General features: G+C 42.0%; 2 long non-coding RNA genes, 5 other non-coding genes and 1 pseudogene across 7 annotated transcripts; 2 read left to right on the forward strand and 6 right to left on the reverse strand.

Moving 5' to 3' along the window:
• Nucleotides 1-1,216: 1,216 nt before the first annotated feature.
• Nucleotides 1,217-11,952, forward strand: LOC119329536. Its single transcript, XR_005159592.1, has 5 exons — nucleotides 1,217-1,340; nucleotides 1,489-1,634; nucleotides 1,739-1,894; nucleotides 11,075-11,323; nucleotides 11,453-11,952. It is a non-coding gene; the product is annotated as an uncharacterized LOC119329536 (long non-coding RNA).
• LOC119329535 lies at nucleotides 1,486-11,053 on the reverse strand. Its single transcript, XR_005159591.1, has 8 exons — nucleotides 9,621-11,053; nucleotides 5,897-6,068; nucleotides 4,449-5,271; nucleotides 4,114-4,353; nucleotides 3,904-4,021; nucleotides 3,399-3,703; nucleotides 2,947-3,023; nucleotides 1,486-1,618 (listed from the first exon to the last, which is right to left on the reverse strand). It is a non-coding gene; the product is annotated as an uncharacterized LOC119329535 (long non-coding RNA).
• On the forward strand, nucleotides 6,592-8,976 carry LOC119329534 (annotated as a pseudogene).
• An 889-nt stretch (nucleotides 11,953-12,841) lies between the features above and the next one.
• Nucleotides 12,842-12,928, reverse strand: LOC119334939. The gene has a single exon (XR_005161637.1). It is a non-coding gene; the product is annotated as a small nucleolar RNA snoR20a (small nucleolar RNA).
• A 66-nt stretch (nucleotides 12,929-12,994) lies between these two features.
• On the reverse strand, nucleotides 12,995-13,087 carry LOC119334852. The gene has a single exon (XR_005161607.1). It is a non-coding gene; the product is annotated as a small nucleolar RNA R38 (small nucleolar RNA).
• Nucleotides 13,088-13,269: 182 nt separating this feature from the next.
• Nucleotides 13,270-13,401, reverse strand: LOC119334946. Its single transcript, XR_005161644.1, has one exon. It is a non-coding gene; the product is annotated as a small nucleolar RNA snoR80 (small nucleolar RNA).
• Nucleotides 13,402-13,494: 93 nt separating this feature from the next.
• Nucleotides 13,495-13,591, reverse strand: LOC119334918. The gene has a single exon (XR_005161622.1). It is a non-coding gene; the product is annotated as a small nucleolar RNA Z157/R69/R10 (small nucleolar RNA).
• Nucleotides 13,592-13,683: 92 nt separating this feature from the next.
• LOC119334916 lies at nucleotides 13,684-13,778 on the reverse strand. Its single transcript, XR_005161621.1, has one exon. It is a non-coding gene; the product is annotated as a small nucleolar RNA Z157/R69/R10 (small nucleolar RNA).
• Nucleotides 13,779-15,538: the final 1,760 nt, after the last annotated feature.

A 15,538-nucleotide genomic window follows, 5' to 3' on the forward strand; every position in this document is an offset into this window, starting at 1 on the left:
AAACAATATAAATTAAACAATGAACTGCACACATGCATATTTTATCAATGACACATCAAAGGTTCATCAAGTTGCTAACCGCGATCGAGGAGTGTGGCTCCAACACTTCATGTCATGTTTGTTTCATGCTCTTGGGGCATTTCATCAAACACCTTATGTGCATAAGAGGAACCAAAAGCAAACCTACACCCACTTGTGAAGAGAATGGCTCCAAATGGCTAAGTGTTGGCTGCTGGATGGGTATATATAGGGGAGGGGCTTTAGTTGCGGTTGGCCTGGCAAACCGTGACTAAAGGTGCCCGAAGGCCTTTAGTCGCGGTTGTCCTCGCCAACCGCGACTAAAGACCCTCACGTGCGCCAGCTGGCCACCGAGCGCCCTGGGCCCAGGCCTTTGGTCGCGGTTCACCTCCAGAACCGCGACTAAAGGTCCCATTAGTCGCGGTTCCTACAGCTTCGCGACTTATGAGGCTGGACGGAAGCCTGTTTTTCCACCAGTGTCACTTTGGCGCGAATGTGGTGATGAAGGTTCGACCTGCAGTTTTGGATTTCCTTTGACTAATTCAGCGCAGCTTCCTTCATGACGTATGCTACATGCTAATATGAACTTTCTCATTGTATATAAATTTTCAGGAGAGCAAAAAGGAAAAATATGCTACGGTTTATCTTGCAGCTCAATTTTCATACCCTTCCCAGCTTAATATACACTATTTTCTTTGGACCAACTTTATGTTGCCTTTTCTCTGTACACACCTCATCAAAACTGAACCGAGAGGGATCACATAGGTTTAGATGGCGCGTGTGAACATGGTTTAAGATATGATGTTTCTTGGAGAGATCAAACTAACCTTTTCCATTTCATGGTTTATTAACTAAAATATTGATCGACGACACATTCTGATGCTTCGGCATTGTTTTTGCCTTCTTGTCATTGAATTAGGTAATATAGTAAGAAAGCATACTGGTGTCATTTTGGTGAGTAGGGTCTGATTGTGAGTTGCAGGCCATCGTTGTCGGTCAGAGGAAGGGGCGGTCTCCATCTGGTCGAACCTGGTGTGCGCGGCAAGGTAGCTATGTATGGAGGGAGAGGCAATTTGGGGACGACTTCTTGATGAGTAGAATTTACTAAGCAATTAGATCAAATACGTATATATATTTAATGCAATGCTCTGTTCGGTATCTGAATGCTCAAGTTGGAAAGTTGTGTCAGCTTGACAATTGTGAAATCCCTGCTGGAGAAGTACTACATTGATCTCAAGCTAATTGGCCGCCTTGAGGTTGGTAGCGAGACAGTGATAGACAAAAGTAAATCCATCAAAACGTGGCTAATGCAATTTTTAGAGGTAAATCATGGAATAGCATCCCACATATATTCACCCTCTAAATGTTGATCTTTATGAATTCACGGTTTCTAGTTCTTTTAGTTGTTTGTTAGTTCAGTTTCAGTCTCACTCACTCAGTCGCTATTGTTGACACTTGTCACAAATACAGGAAACTGGTAATACCGACATCGAGGGAGTTTGACTCCAGTAATGCATGTTATGGTGGAACAACTTCCCTCTTGAATTGGTGTGACTTCGGTCCAAAGTCCATGCTGGGATGAACGTTACGGCCTTGTAGTCTGCACAGATAGCACGGTTAGTCATCCAATATAGCCATCTAACTGTTGCACTAAGTGGATTCAGTTTATCTTCCTTTTGTCTCCATGCAACATTCATTTGCCGTCCCATATTATGTTCAGGTTTATGCAGAGGGACCAGCTCGACCTGGTGGAGCTGCTGCAGTTGCTATGCTTATTGGTCCAAATGCACCTATTTCTTTCGAAATCAAATATAGAGCTTTTCACATGACTCATGTTTACGATCTCTACAAGCCTCATCTTGCAAGTGAATATCAGGTTAGGATTCCATCACCTGTTTTTGTTTGTTTGTTTTAGGCATCTAAATAAACAATTTTCTCAATGAGATACCATTTTTTGTCTATTTCATAGTATTATATCATCTGTACACATTATAGCTAGGTTGTTAATGGGAAACTTTGTCAAACATGCGATTGGGGACCACATGCGCGCGCATATTAAGCCAACACACCATAAACGCAGCAGCAGCACGCAAGCCACAAATAGGCGTGTGGCGCAGCGCATGGGGAAGACAGAGACACAACCAATAGAGCGAGGAGCAGACAGCCACGCTTGCCATCGATCCGTTCACACTAAAACGGATCAAAGAGTAGGACATTTGTATTCTCAAACCCTCACATCATAGGGAGTAATTATCAAACAGAGAAACAAAAGGAAAAGAAAAGCAAGCAGTTCCCTTCCTCCATCTGGAGAAGGGGAGCCTTGACGCAGTGGTAAAGCTGCTGCCTTGTGACCATGAGGTCATGGGTTCAAGTCCTGGAAACAGCCTCTTACAGAAATGTAGGGAAAGGCTGCGTACTATAGACCCAAAGTGGTCGGACCCTTCCCTGAACCCTGCGCAAGCGGGAGCTACATGCACCAGGTTGCCCTTTTTTTATATACATGAGGCCAACACACAAGCAGTTTAACTATTATACACATAATTCCCAATTCAAGAACATGGTTGAATATTAGAGCACCGGCCACATACTACTCTTAGTAAAGTAAACCGGGCATGCCCAGTCATGTTTGACGGACGCAGCTCAGGAAAGATTTGATTGTGCTATTAGTTAGTAGGTACATTACAGAGCTTGTTCATGCTAAGAACATCTACTGTTAGATTCTTATAACCATACTTCATGTTTCTATTTTCTAAATTAAAATAGGTGATCTCACTACAGTAAAAAACAAACACATATTAGCTGCATAATTACCTCACAAAGCTATTAGCAAGGTAGTAGGAAAATATTATGTTTTCCTAATAATATTACCAAATTACAATTGACCGATTCTAGTCTAGGTTTTAAATTTGAAAAGGGGGAACAACTCACCATGCTCTTTGATTTCTTCTTGGACCTATGTTTCCTATCACCAGTCCCCGCCCCGCCGCCCGAATCCTCATTGATCTCTGCAAATATTTAAATGAAAGCATCCAAATAACCAATATGTATCTTCAAAATAGAAAAATCAAATTAATAAAAGCTATCTAATTGATGGAAGGAGCTTCATTTTATAATGGAATTCACTCTATCAGGCAAACTGTGATGTTTTGGCATCCACAGTCAAAACATCAATATAAAATTCAAATATTTAGACATGACAATACGTGAGTCATGATGTCGTAAAAAGCAGAGTTTTTCTCAATCGTTCATGTGGGACAAAATACATAGTTGACATGCTTAATAATAAGTTAACAAAGATGACACCCAATGAATCAAACGGTAAAGTTTTGGTTTCACCATAACAAATTAATCTTTGCCATGTACAGTCTAACCCTCAATACCTGGCATTTCATTTTACAATGGAACTCTGTTTTCCCTTGGCAAGCAGCAGTAATGTAGCAGTAGCACTTCTTTCTCATGTACTCATGTTGGACAGAACAAATGTTAGATATTAAAAAATCATGTTACACATGAAGCCAAATAAGCATTTTTTGCATAAACCAAACGGATAAACTCACCTTGGGGTAGACTGCAATCATCTGATAATCATCAATCATGTATAATCTATTCAAACAGATTTGTCAGTCAAAATATGACAATTAGCGTCCACCATGTAGTTTTATTAAGGGTGTTGTTCGATGCCGGGCTGCAAAGCATAAACACGCGTTACTACATTTAAATCTATGTTGCCGAAAAAATAAGTAAGCGGTAAGGTTCATGAAAATATATAACACCCTTTGCCATGGATTGCAAAAACTAAAAAAGAAAAGGATGCCCAGTATGGACTCTTCTATATGCGCACCTTATATTTCCTACATGAAGAATAATAATAGATGAACCACTAACCTAGAAAGCATTCAAGCGAACCTCATGGTACTGGTCTCTTGCTGTTGAGGCCAATGCACTTGACTTGGAGCTGCGTTCTACTGCCTTCACACCGCAAGGCTTTCTTACTCTTGTTGTTCTGTCCCTCGAATGAAATGAACAGCAGGTACATACACCATAGAGAAAATGTAAGGAACTGAACATGTAAAACTAAAGTTCAGGTTTTCTCACTGGCTCATAGCCTTCTCTTCAATCCTTGCTTCTCATAAAGAGTTTTCCTCTCCCTCCAATGCAATGAACAACAAGTGCATACACCATAGAGAGAATGTTAGCAACTGAACACATGACATGTCCTTCATCAATTCTTAAAAAAAACTAAAAATGAAGCTCTTCTCATTGCCTCGTAGCCTTCTCTTCAATCCTTGCTTCTCACAAAGTGTTTTCAGATTCACAAATAACCAAGGAGGCAACCTTGCATAAGAACAGAAAAAAATAGGAAGCCATGAATTAGGAGATGAGCTCAGGTTACCATGCAAAGACGAGTAAATGGTGAAGAAAGATCTCACTTGCGACGGGCTATGGTAGCCATCCTCGACCTCTCCTCCTCTGCACGCAACCGCCGGGGTGGGGGCTCAACCAGGTGGGTTCCGCTGCAGCTCTGCTGCCCTCACCGCAGCAGCCGCTCCTAATCTCCTGACGGAGATTTGAGCCCGATCCAGAATCACTGCACACAGCGCCGGATGCCGGCGACCTGCGCCTGATCCGGCTGGATCGAACGTAGTTGAGCCCCTGCTGCTGCACCTCGAGCACCGGGGAAGTGGGCCGGGAGAGAAGGCAGCGGTGCGAGAGGAGCAGGGGAGGCGAGACGGGGCGGAGTGGTGTGGGGCTCGAGGAGGAAGAGGATTGGTCCGGGTGCGCTAGGTTTTGGGAGAGGATTGGTCCTCGCTCTAGTCGCTGCTCCTCTAGTCCATCCCGTCAACTCCCTCCACAAAAACACACCCTCTGCTCGCTGGCCCCCTCAGCCTCATAACCCAGCCTTTCTATGTTATATATGAATCTCCTTTGTGCAAGCATTTTTACCCTTTGCTATACTACTGAAGAGCATGAAAATGTTACCATCTGAAAATTAGAACAGAAACTGTAACACCCCCAAGAAATATAGTTCTTACCACCGACTGTTCAGCTAAACTGGCAAGCAAGTAGCCTGATTCCACTATCACAATCATTTACCGGCGACGACCTGTTAACCCACGCTCAGGACGCTCGACCACCAGATGGGCATACCCATGTCACACCTTTCTCGATCACTTGGCCGTCCGCGTTGTTGTGACGCAGACAACCGGGGCTCGAGCAAGACGGTACAGCCAAGGGAAACTGCATTCGAACTATCTGTTGCAGAGTGAGAGTACTGGTTAAACATGTGGTTTAATGAATGAAAATAATGATGATATATCTGGGTAAAATACAAACGCGCGCGCAACTACGCTGATCGATGACAAATACTCGTACAGTCACAGAGACTACAAAGGAATTGAAGTGCAGCTATAGATACAGTAATAAAGATCATCAAAACAAGATACTACAAAACTATTCGACTAAACCTTCAATCCCCGAATCACAACCAGATTCTGTTTGACAGACCAGTCCACATAAGCATCACACCAAGTGGCCAGTCAGCCTGCCAGAGTCTGCCACTACTATTCGTCGGTCCTCACACACTTTCAGTGGTAACCACAAATGATATCCCAGTCCAAGGTCCGTGACAAAACACCTTCTTTTTGGTGGCTACAACTGCAAAAGGGGGCAAAAATATATAGCAGGAGTGAAGAGACACCTTTGCTTATCTCATTTGCTTTCTCATAAGACCATCGATTCCATGCTAGTTTAGTTTTTTTTTCTTTTGACGGTGCTACGGCGAGCTTACGCCGGCCTGAACCATGCTAGTTTAGTTTCATCAGAAACCATGCGGTCACTCCAGTTTTCTCAAGGCATGAAACAAGAAAATTACGCATACCTTCAGTTAGCCTTGTTCTTGTGTTGCTCATCTCCTTGGCGTCTCCGATCAGTTCATGCGCGGAGTATGAGAGGCCTTCTGCAGTTCCCAGCGGGGGTCTGACATGACAGTCCATGGTCCACAATGTAGTGCGCCAGTGGAGCAGCAAACGTATCCATCAGACGAAGCTCGCCTGATAAGGGGAAGTAAACGCGTTAATTCAAGAGGATGGAAGAGAGAACTAATCACCCAACAGTTCAACCATCCACCCCGGCTATTATTAAGCAATAAGATTGCACTTCCTACCCTCCACTTGTGTTTGTCCAGACACTGACTGAGGCACCGACGATTGCTCTCAGTCGCAATACGCAAGCGCATTTCAGAAATGACCTCTCCATGTACTATCTTGCCGGATGAATCTTTTCCAAAACACACATTTTAAAGTAATTTTTTTGGTCAACTGCTAGTGGCAAGTGGTTAGATTTGTTTAGTGAAGCCGGCAAGCAAAGTGATGTCAGGTCAAGTAAACTATGGCATGTTTTAAAAATTCAGGCAAGGACCAAGTCAACGATGACTACATAATCTACAAATCATTTTATTTTATTTTTGTAAGGAAGGTATTAAGGAAGATTGGGCGACTTGTTATAGTAGATTAACAGTTAAACATCAGGTGAACTAGGAAGCTGCCTGGTGGGCTGGGGTTAGTTGTGTAAAATCCAATTTTCTTGACCCAAATTTCTTTGTGGCGACTAGACTACAAGGGATAGACAAAATGGGAGCACGATCTGCTTATTTATCCCCAATCCTCATCCTCCTTGACGATTAGACCTCCATTGATGCTTTATCCAGTGAGAGGACATCATAAGCTTTTGGCTCCCATGCTAGCTTCGCCCAAGAAAAACATGAAGAAACTTCAGTTGCACAACAAAACATACAGCAAGGTATTGCAGATGCATTGCCTTGGCGTTGCTCTTGTGTTGATGGTCTTCTGCTTGCCCTCTCCTACCAGTTCCTGCACGGAGCAGGAGAAGGACTCCCTTCTCCGGTTCCTTGCCGAGCTCTCCCAAGACGGCGGCCTCTCCGCATCATGGCAGAACGGCACGGATTGCTGCAAGTGGGAAGGGATCACATGCATGCAAGACGGGACGGTCACCGCTGTCTTACTGCCTTCGAAGGGCCTCGAGGGGCGCATCTCGCAGTCTCTTGGGACGCTCGCCGGGCTACAGTACCTTGATCTCTCTCACAACTTGTTGTCCGGTGGTCTGCCGCTGGAATTATTGTCTTCCAGCAGCATCGCCATCCTTGATGTCAACTTCAACCAGCTCAACGGAACACTCCATGAGCTGCCATCTTCAACACCTGCCAGGCCTCTGCAGTTGCAGGTAACATCTCAAGCAACTTATTTGCAGGACAGTTTCCATCCGCCATATGGAAAGCAATGGAGAATCTGGCCGCACTCAATGCCAGCAGTAACAGCTTTACTGGGCGGATACCAACTCAATTCTGTAACAGCTCACCATCCTTCACTCTGCTTAATCTGCGTACCAACAAATTTAGTGGCAACATCCCCCAAGGACTCAGTGATTGCTCCAAGCTGCGAGTGCTCAGAGCCGGGGATAACAACCTCAGTGGAACGCTCCCAGATGAACTCTTCAATGCAACCTCGTTCGAATACCTGTCTTTCGCAAACAATGATTTACATGGAGTTCTTGATACTGCAAACATAGTCAACCTCAGAAATCTCATAACCCTTGATCTTGGAGGGAACATATTCAGCGGAAAGATTCCAGATTATATAGGCCAACTCAAGAGACTGGAGGAGTTCCATTTGAACAACAACAACATGTCAGGGGAGCTGCCATATGCTCTCAGCAACTGCACAAATCTCTTAACAATCGACCTCAAGAGCAATCACTTCAGTGGAGAACTTACCAAGGTCAATTTCTCCAACCTGCCCAACCTAAAAACTTTAGATCTATATTCCAACAACTTATCCGGCACAGTTCCAAAAAGCATATACTCGTGCAGTAATCTGACTGCGCTGCGGCTATCTACTAACCACTTACATGAGCAGCTCTCGTTGAGACTAGGTAATCTGAAGTATCTCTCCTTCTTGTCACTTAGCAAAAACAATTTCACAAACATCACAAATGCACTTCAGATTCTTCAGAGCAGCAAGAACCTGACTGCAGTGTTTATTGGGTACAACTTTTGGGGAGAGATCCTCGCACAGGATGAAACAATTGATGGTTCTGGAAGTCTTCAGGTTCTCGATATGCAAGGTTGCAATTTTTCCGGGACAATAGCTGTATGGATATTAAGGGCTACAAACTTACAGATGTTAATTTTATGTGGCAATCGACTCACTGGGCCAATACCAGGCTGGATTAGCTCTCTACGTCATCTCTTCTATATGGATGTGTCAAGCAACAGTCTTACAGGAGAAATCCCATTAACCTTAACCGAGATGCCAATGCTTAAATCAACTGATAACGCAACTCATTTGGACTCAACGGTCTTTGAGCTAATAGTTTATAACAGCCCATCACTTCAGTACCGTATGATCACATCTTTCCCAGCAGTGTCGAATCTAGGCAACAACTACTTGACAGGTGTAATTCCACCACAGATTGGCCAGCTCAAAGCGCTTGCCGCTCTTGATTTCAGTTTTAATAAGCTATCCGGGGAGATCCCACAATCGGTTTGCAACCTAACAAACTTGCAGGTGCTAGACTTGTCCAGTAACAATCTCACAGGTGCTATCCCAGTTGCATTGAACGCCCTGCACTTCCTTTCAGCATTCAACATTTCAAACAATAACCTAGAAGGACCTATTCCATATGGAGGCCAGTTTGATACATTTCAGACTTCTAGTTTCAACGGGAACCCACAGCTATGTGACTCTGTTCTCACTCAAAAATGCAATTCAGCAGAAGCGCATCAACCCGTCATTCTGTCAGAAAAAAGAGCTGACTATAAGATGCCCTTTGTGATTGCATTCAGTGCGTTCTTTGGTGTAGGGGTGTTGTATGATCAGTTAGTCTTGTCAAGGTATTTTGGCAAGTCCTACTAAGGTTTAGTGACACTCCAACAAACAAGCTTCTCCTGTAGGTGTGGGCACAATTAGGTTAGCAAAAAATATTCTAGGACGAAGAGTGATTTCATTCTATGGAGATGTAAAAGTATGTAACAATGTAACATGATTTGAGCTAGAATATGCACTCCTTATTCTATGAATTAATAGCTTTAATTTCATCATTTGCTTTGCTTCCTGGACAATAAATATTGCATTGAGACGTGCGGAATTTCGATGTTCACTAGGAAGCGCACCAGTGCAATGCACGTCTTTGTGGAAAGCAACTCGTAGAATCATTCTGTGCCATTCTTTGGTTTAAGCTGATGTAATAATCTATGATGCATTGCCTACATCACATTTTCTTTCAAATGCACTGTCTACGTCACACTGGTAACCTATAATGAATGCTCACTTAGTCACCTCAAATTGAACATCCAATGTGCTTTTTACCAATAAAGATGACATGTTGAAACAAAAAAGAATGACACTCATGTCAGCTTTAAATTCACACAAGATAAAATGGAAAAGGGGAGCATAGCATCTCAAGTAATCTGTTTGTTGGTAAATTGAGCATATCACTAACCAACAACTCATTATACAACTATTCCAATAGAGTGTATTTAGTTTATCTAGTGGGTGGTGAGAGAATGTAGGTTGCTCTCATTTTACCTTGGAGCTTGTAGATTGGTTATTGATTCATCCACATACATCCTTGCTCTCTCCTCTCATTTCCGCATACAAGCTTGAATATTGGTGCCAACAACATGGCTCATTGGTGAAGACGTGCCACTCATTGGTGAAGACGTGCCATGGTCATTGGTCAACCTGGTTCTGTTCTGAATCCATAGTCCATTCACCTCCCTACGTTCCTATGTCTGAAACAGCAAACATAAGAAATACTTTATTGCCAAAAAGAAAAAGGAAAATAAGTGCAGATGACACATGAAGGAAAATTCTTAAGGGAACTTAAACTTCTGATTTCCTCTTCATGCACAAGAAGGAAAGAATAAATCTATAAGATTAGTTTAGTACTTAAGCACAAATCTCCATCTTACAAATTAAATCATACTCCCTCGATATTAATGGATCGGAGGGAGTAGTTCATTGACATATCTGATCTGAAACACAATGATGCCTACGGTCCGCCCTCACGGCTATATGACTTTCAAAAGTGAAAACTCATAGAAAGGACCCAAAAAGCACGTATATGATCCTCCATTCATGGACACAAAAACACCTAAAAGGAAGCAACAACGAAAAGAATAATTTATAACATTCACCCAAACACAGATTCTTCATTAATACTCACGACACCTCAACGATGAAAATTTAGGAGGTAAAATAGAAGCAGAAGGCGTGATCACAACCCAAAATAGATGACAGTATAATCAATAAGGTATTCAGTTCAAGGTTCATGACAATTCAGTGATGCATTAACTAAGAAACTGCTGCTGGAAACAAACCATACCTCACGGTAAAGATGAATGTTCTGGCACTTGGATTCAAGAAGATTCATACTTAAATTAGAAACAATTGCAAAACCTCCTTCAGTATCCCCTTTGTATCATTATGTAGTGCGGCTCTCTACTTTATTAGAGTAAGAGAACTGCTAAAGCATGTTGCATAACATGCATAGAAATCAGGAAAAAAGAAAAAGAATTTCACATTTGGATTTGTTCCATCATTAATGGAACTAGAACCATCATTAGGGTTAGGGGAAGTAGAAGTAGATGCATCATTACTGCCACTAGATGCATCATTGTTGATAGGTTCTTTAGCTCCTTCCTCATCCGTTATATCTTTGTTCTTGGATTTCTTACTATTGTGGAGTTTTTTATCATCATCTTTTTCCCCGTCTCTATAAGTAAGCTATATGACAATAAGTACAACTTATATTATATTGGGAGAATGCCTGAACTTATGTGGCATATACTGTCTTTCAACAGTCACAAAGCCATCAGGATCAGGGTTGAGTTGAAAAACAGCACATTCTGTACCTACAGGACTATCCCAATGCACTTAGAAATTTCTACTACTCCAGATTCGGATGTGTTTCCAGCTTGCTCAGATATGTTGCTACTTAATTCTTTGAACCTGAATATGTGTACTGGTATTTGAAACAGACCAAAAGTTCAATCAAGAATTTGGGATCTGAACAATATTGCCTAATACCCAGTTATACAAGGATCAAGTTTCAGAGAATCAGAGATCAACAACTTGCTAGTTAACCACTCGTCGCACAATGTAATTTACCCGCAAACTGACAGGCATCAATGCTACAGTTTGGAAGAAAAAGAGTGCTCCCTGGACTGTCAGGTTGTGTGATCCTTTGAATTGCAAACCAAAGCTACAAGAGCGTTCAGCCATTGGAGGTAAAAATTAGTTGCGACATTTTCTCTCCTTTGGATGCAAAGAATCTGAATGTGTCATTGAAAAACTGCAATCATTGACTTACTGCAAACTTACACTTAGTTGAACACTTGAACCGTTGTTTTTTGCAGCTGACGCTCAAGCTCCACGCCAATGTGAAGAGCGCTAAGGCCGTAAACACATAATTAAGCAATGCACACCTCAACTTACAAGACAACATGAAGGATAAATATCAATCTTTTAGCAGATAAATTTAAGACTTAAACGCTCTGAATTTCTTCATTTGCATGAAAAATGGTATTGCAAGGCAGATCATTTTATCTGTACAGTCAGCTCTCCAAAAGCACCCTAAATTTCAGTGTAGAATCAAAATTGCTAAGAATACCTGGAATGGAAATTCTTAGTGGCACGTGTAAGCTTTGCAGATTGTTTGGTTTTTAAATCTATTATTTTCTGATATAGATTGCGATAATTTTGCATTGATGATTGGTACTAGTACTTGTCAGTCCAACCATTTACTACAGAACTCACATATGTACTGATTAAGAGCTGGCTTATATGGAGCAAAAATCAAGAATTACCAGCAGTCAAAGCAAACACCAGAATAAAATTTGAAGCAGCATGTCAGTAAACAAACTGCCATGAACAAAACAAAGCTAGATGGAAGAACGGAGCTGATGTGTGGAGGCGGCAGAGAGGCGGGGAGTATGCAGGGTGGCAAGGGAGCCAGGGGGTGTTTGTGAGCTCTGTTCAGGGAGTTTAAAAGGAGCAATTGTCCCAGCATACAAAGCTGTATGTCTTTCAGGGATCTTTCAGACGGCATGCTGCTCTTCAGAAACATTGGGGCCAATCAGCTCCGTTGCTCATATCTTTAGTACTAACTTCATGCGCAGAGTGAACGTTCATGCTGATAATGCATTTGCAGAACAAATATTCTGAGCTATTTCCTTGTGAGGAGATTATAAGAAAAACATCAGCCCACACTCAGGTCCAGCCCATCCCCGTCTCAGCCAAAATTGTTCAATTGAGTAAAGTTCGAGGCAGCACCCACAATTGGTCAGTTTTATTTACCTCATCGTACATAACCAGACAATGAACAAGCTTATTTGTAAAACCTAAATATTGAGTTACTAAGAAGCTGTTATACTGAGTAGTGAGCTACTACAATGAGACCATGGAGTAACTGGGCCGAATCAGCATACATTTCTGTATCAAAACCAATTCACATACTAGGTTGGTTTCGATAGCTACACCCCACAGAGTTATCTTCGAATTTACAAGACTCCAGACGTGTATTTTGACAAATTGGAACACTCAAAACAGAAACAAATTCCAACCATGACCTTGCAAACAATATCAGAAGACTGTTTTATGTAAACATGGTACTATTCCTATTCTCCTTGTCCAGCACCAAATACAAATCCAGTTGTAACCATCAGTAGATTGGCCCTGCAATCACAAACATCAGAAGCAAAAAAAAAACAGAACATTGGTTATGAAACAGTGTAGTGATCAAGGTGGCCTCAGACCGTCCTAGTTCAGAAGTGTCGTCATCGTACAGACAATCTATGTTGCCTGTTCTGCAACCAATACTAATCATCACCGGCCACAATCAACTTCCCACTTTACAAATACCAAAAGTGCAGGAAATAACAATCAAGCAATGCAGAGTAAATTGTGTCAGATTCAAAGTTTTCTCAGCACCCTTCCGAGGAAGTAAGACAGGGATAACTGTATTTTTACTTGTGATCTCATCATCCACATCCAAACTGATCAAAAACAAGAAAAAGCAACAGAAAAATAGTTAACTGGAATCTATCAGATCTTCCTATCAATGTGAAAGAACTGACATGGTCGCCACAGCGGACAATTTCCCTTTCGTAGTTTCGCATCATTTAGATCCCAAAACACAAACACAAAGATATAAGGAAGTAGTACAAGGTTCAATGAATATATGAGGCGTTTCCAGGATAAGCTGGCACCGAGAACGCCACCAATCAGGATATCACCCCACAGAGAATCGCTTCTAGCGTCTGAGCCATTACCCCGTGAGGAACACAAATCATCCCCCGGAATCGGTAATGGACGCGCGCATAAATCAATCAATTAAACCAAGAAAAACCAACAAAGAATCAATCTAATTTACAGGTCAAAGGCGTCGGTTTGGGAGGATCTGGGAGCTCAGACAGCCAAGGGGTTGTCTTCAAGAGCGCTGCTGAAGAGGCAGCATCAGAAACTCTAGTCCACATAGATGTCATCACCGCTATTCGAACACCCCACAACCACGAGAAGATGCAAACAGAGAAGAACACTGATGTAAAAGAAAGCAAGAAGAAGAAGCGACGGATCGATGGTGCGAGATCTGGGAGCTCAGACAGCCAAGGGGTTGTCTGCAGATGCCGCTGAAGAGGCGGCATCAGAAACTCTAGTCCACAAATTTGTCATCACCGCTGCAAAACTCTCGTCGACCATCGATGGCAGCACGAACGAACAAGAAACAAATCGATACGAAAACCGAAAGGGCGATGTGGATCGGGGCAGAGGGGGGAGCTGCGGGTGGATGAACTGTTGGGGTTTGGATTATGGAGGCGGCGTTGGTGGGGATTTATAGGTGTGGCAGGATGTTTCTAGGGTTTGGGGGTTTTCCTCGGGTGCAAATGGGCCGGGCCGAAGCATTGGTCCGCTGGGCTGCCGCACTACCTGGGGGCTGGACGACCACTCTATTGGACTCAAAAAATTCCCTAAAAAATAAACTCAAAATTTACTACAAAAAATTATTAGACTAAAAAATCGACGTGTCTATTTGCCTCAAATATAATAATAAGACACGTCTATGCTCGAGGGACTCCTTGTTATCTTATAATTTTCTACCTTTCCGAAAAAAGAGGATGTTATCTTATGCACTCCTTAAAGTTGAGGAGGGTCGGAGCACAGAACACTGACTCAAAAAGGAAATGTCTTCATCCGTCCGAACACGGCCCCTGGCCTCTGCAAGGACTAAAACCCTATCTATCTACTAGACGGTGCAAAGACACTAGGAATCCCTTCCCTGCCCATAGCCACCGAAACGACGGATGGAGGGGAGGCAAATCCATGAGTTCATCGGCGGAGATCGAGGAAGGAAGACTTTCCCTGGTCGTCTTCCGAAAGGGGAAAGAAAATTCCCCAAAAAAAGTATGTTATGGTGCATTAGATTTTAAAAACTTATTATAAGACTTCTTGTTAAATTTGCAAAACTAACTAAACTAGATTGAAAATGTTTCACCAAAACAAGGTAAAAACGTTGCAAATCTTGGGCACGACATTGTTTGTCTAGGCGCACATAATTTGGCTATTGTGGTACCAGCCAATTGCCTCTCGCCTATACAATATTTTGTTCTTAAAAGTGGCACAAGAAAAATATGACCGTCTTCCATATGAAGGCATTTAAATTCATATGCACGTAAATCCATACCAGCCAATTGTATCCCATATGCACGTAATTTTACAAAAAAAATATGACCGTCTTCCATATGAAGGCATTTAAATTCATCATTGATTGTGCCATCACGAAATTCGTTGACAATGCCTTCACATTCCTCTTGGTTCTCCCTTGAGGTTTATAGAATTTTGAGTTCTAGTCGTTTGAGTCATCAATGAAAACAAAATTATTTTTATTAAAAAAACACATCAAATCTAATGGCTGATTCTCGAAAGGACCAAGAGGAGGTGCAAATGAAATCCATGATCACCTACTCTAAAAATTATATTCCTTAAATATGCTTCTAAATAACATGTTTTTATATAAACGTACAACAATCAATAGTTTTAATAGGTTATCTAGTGTAAGCAAAAAAAAGGCAAGTACGCATTGCAAAGTAGCATATGGAATCATAGTAAGCGCCAAACTGAGCTAAACTGAGCTTGTAGAGTAGAAACTAAATGATGCTAGTAATGGATTACTAGATCAATGATGGCGCGCGTTGCCGTGCCCGTATATTTGTACAATAAATATATGACCCCATGAAACATATTAAATTTTGCATAAACATAGATCAATATTAGTTAGTAATCAAGGAAAATATCACAGGTACAAACTGGCTTTGGTATGACAACAGATGAAACAACATACACTTAGTAAATATAGAGTATTGTCAAGACAAATAATAAGCAGCAGCACAAACAAACATGTAGTTATTAACTTAAATTGGCATAGTAGATTTTATACATGGCACATT

The sequence above is a fragment of the Triticum dicoccoides genome, chromosome 7A (assembly GCF_002162155.2).
Source record: "Triticum dicoccoides isolate Atlit2015 ecotype Zavitan chromosome 7A, WEW_v2.0, whole genome shotgun sequence".
Lineage (NCBI taxonomy): Eukaryota > Viridiplantae > Streptophyta > Magnoliopsida > Poales > Poaceae > Triticum > Triticum dicoccoides.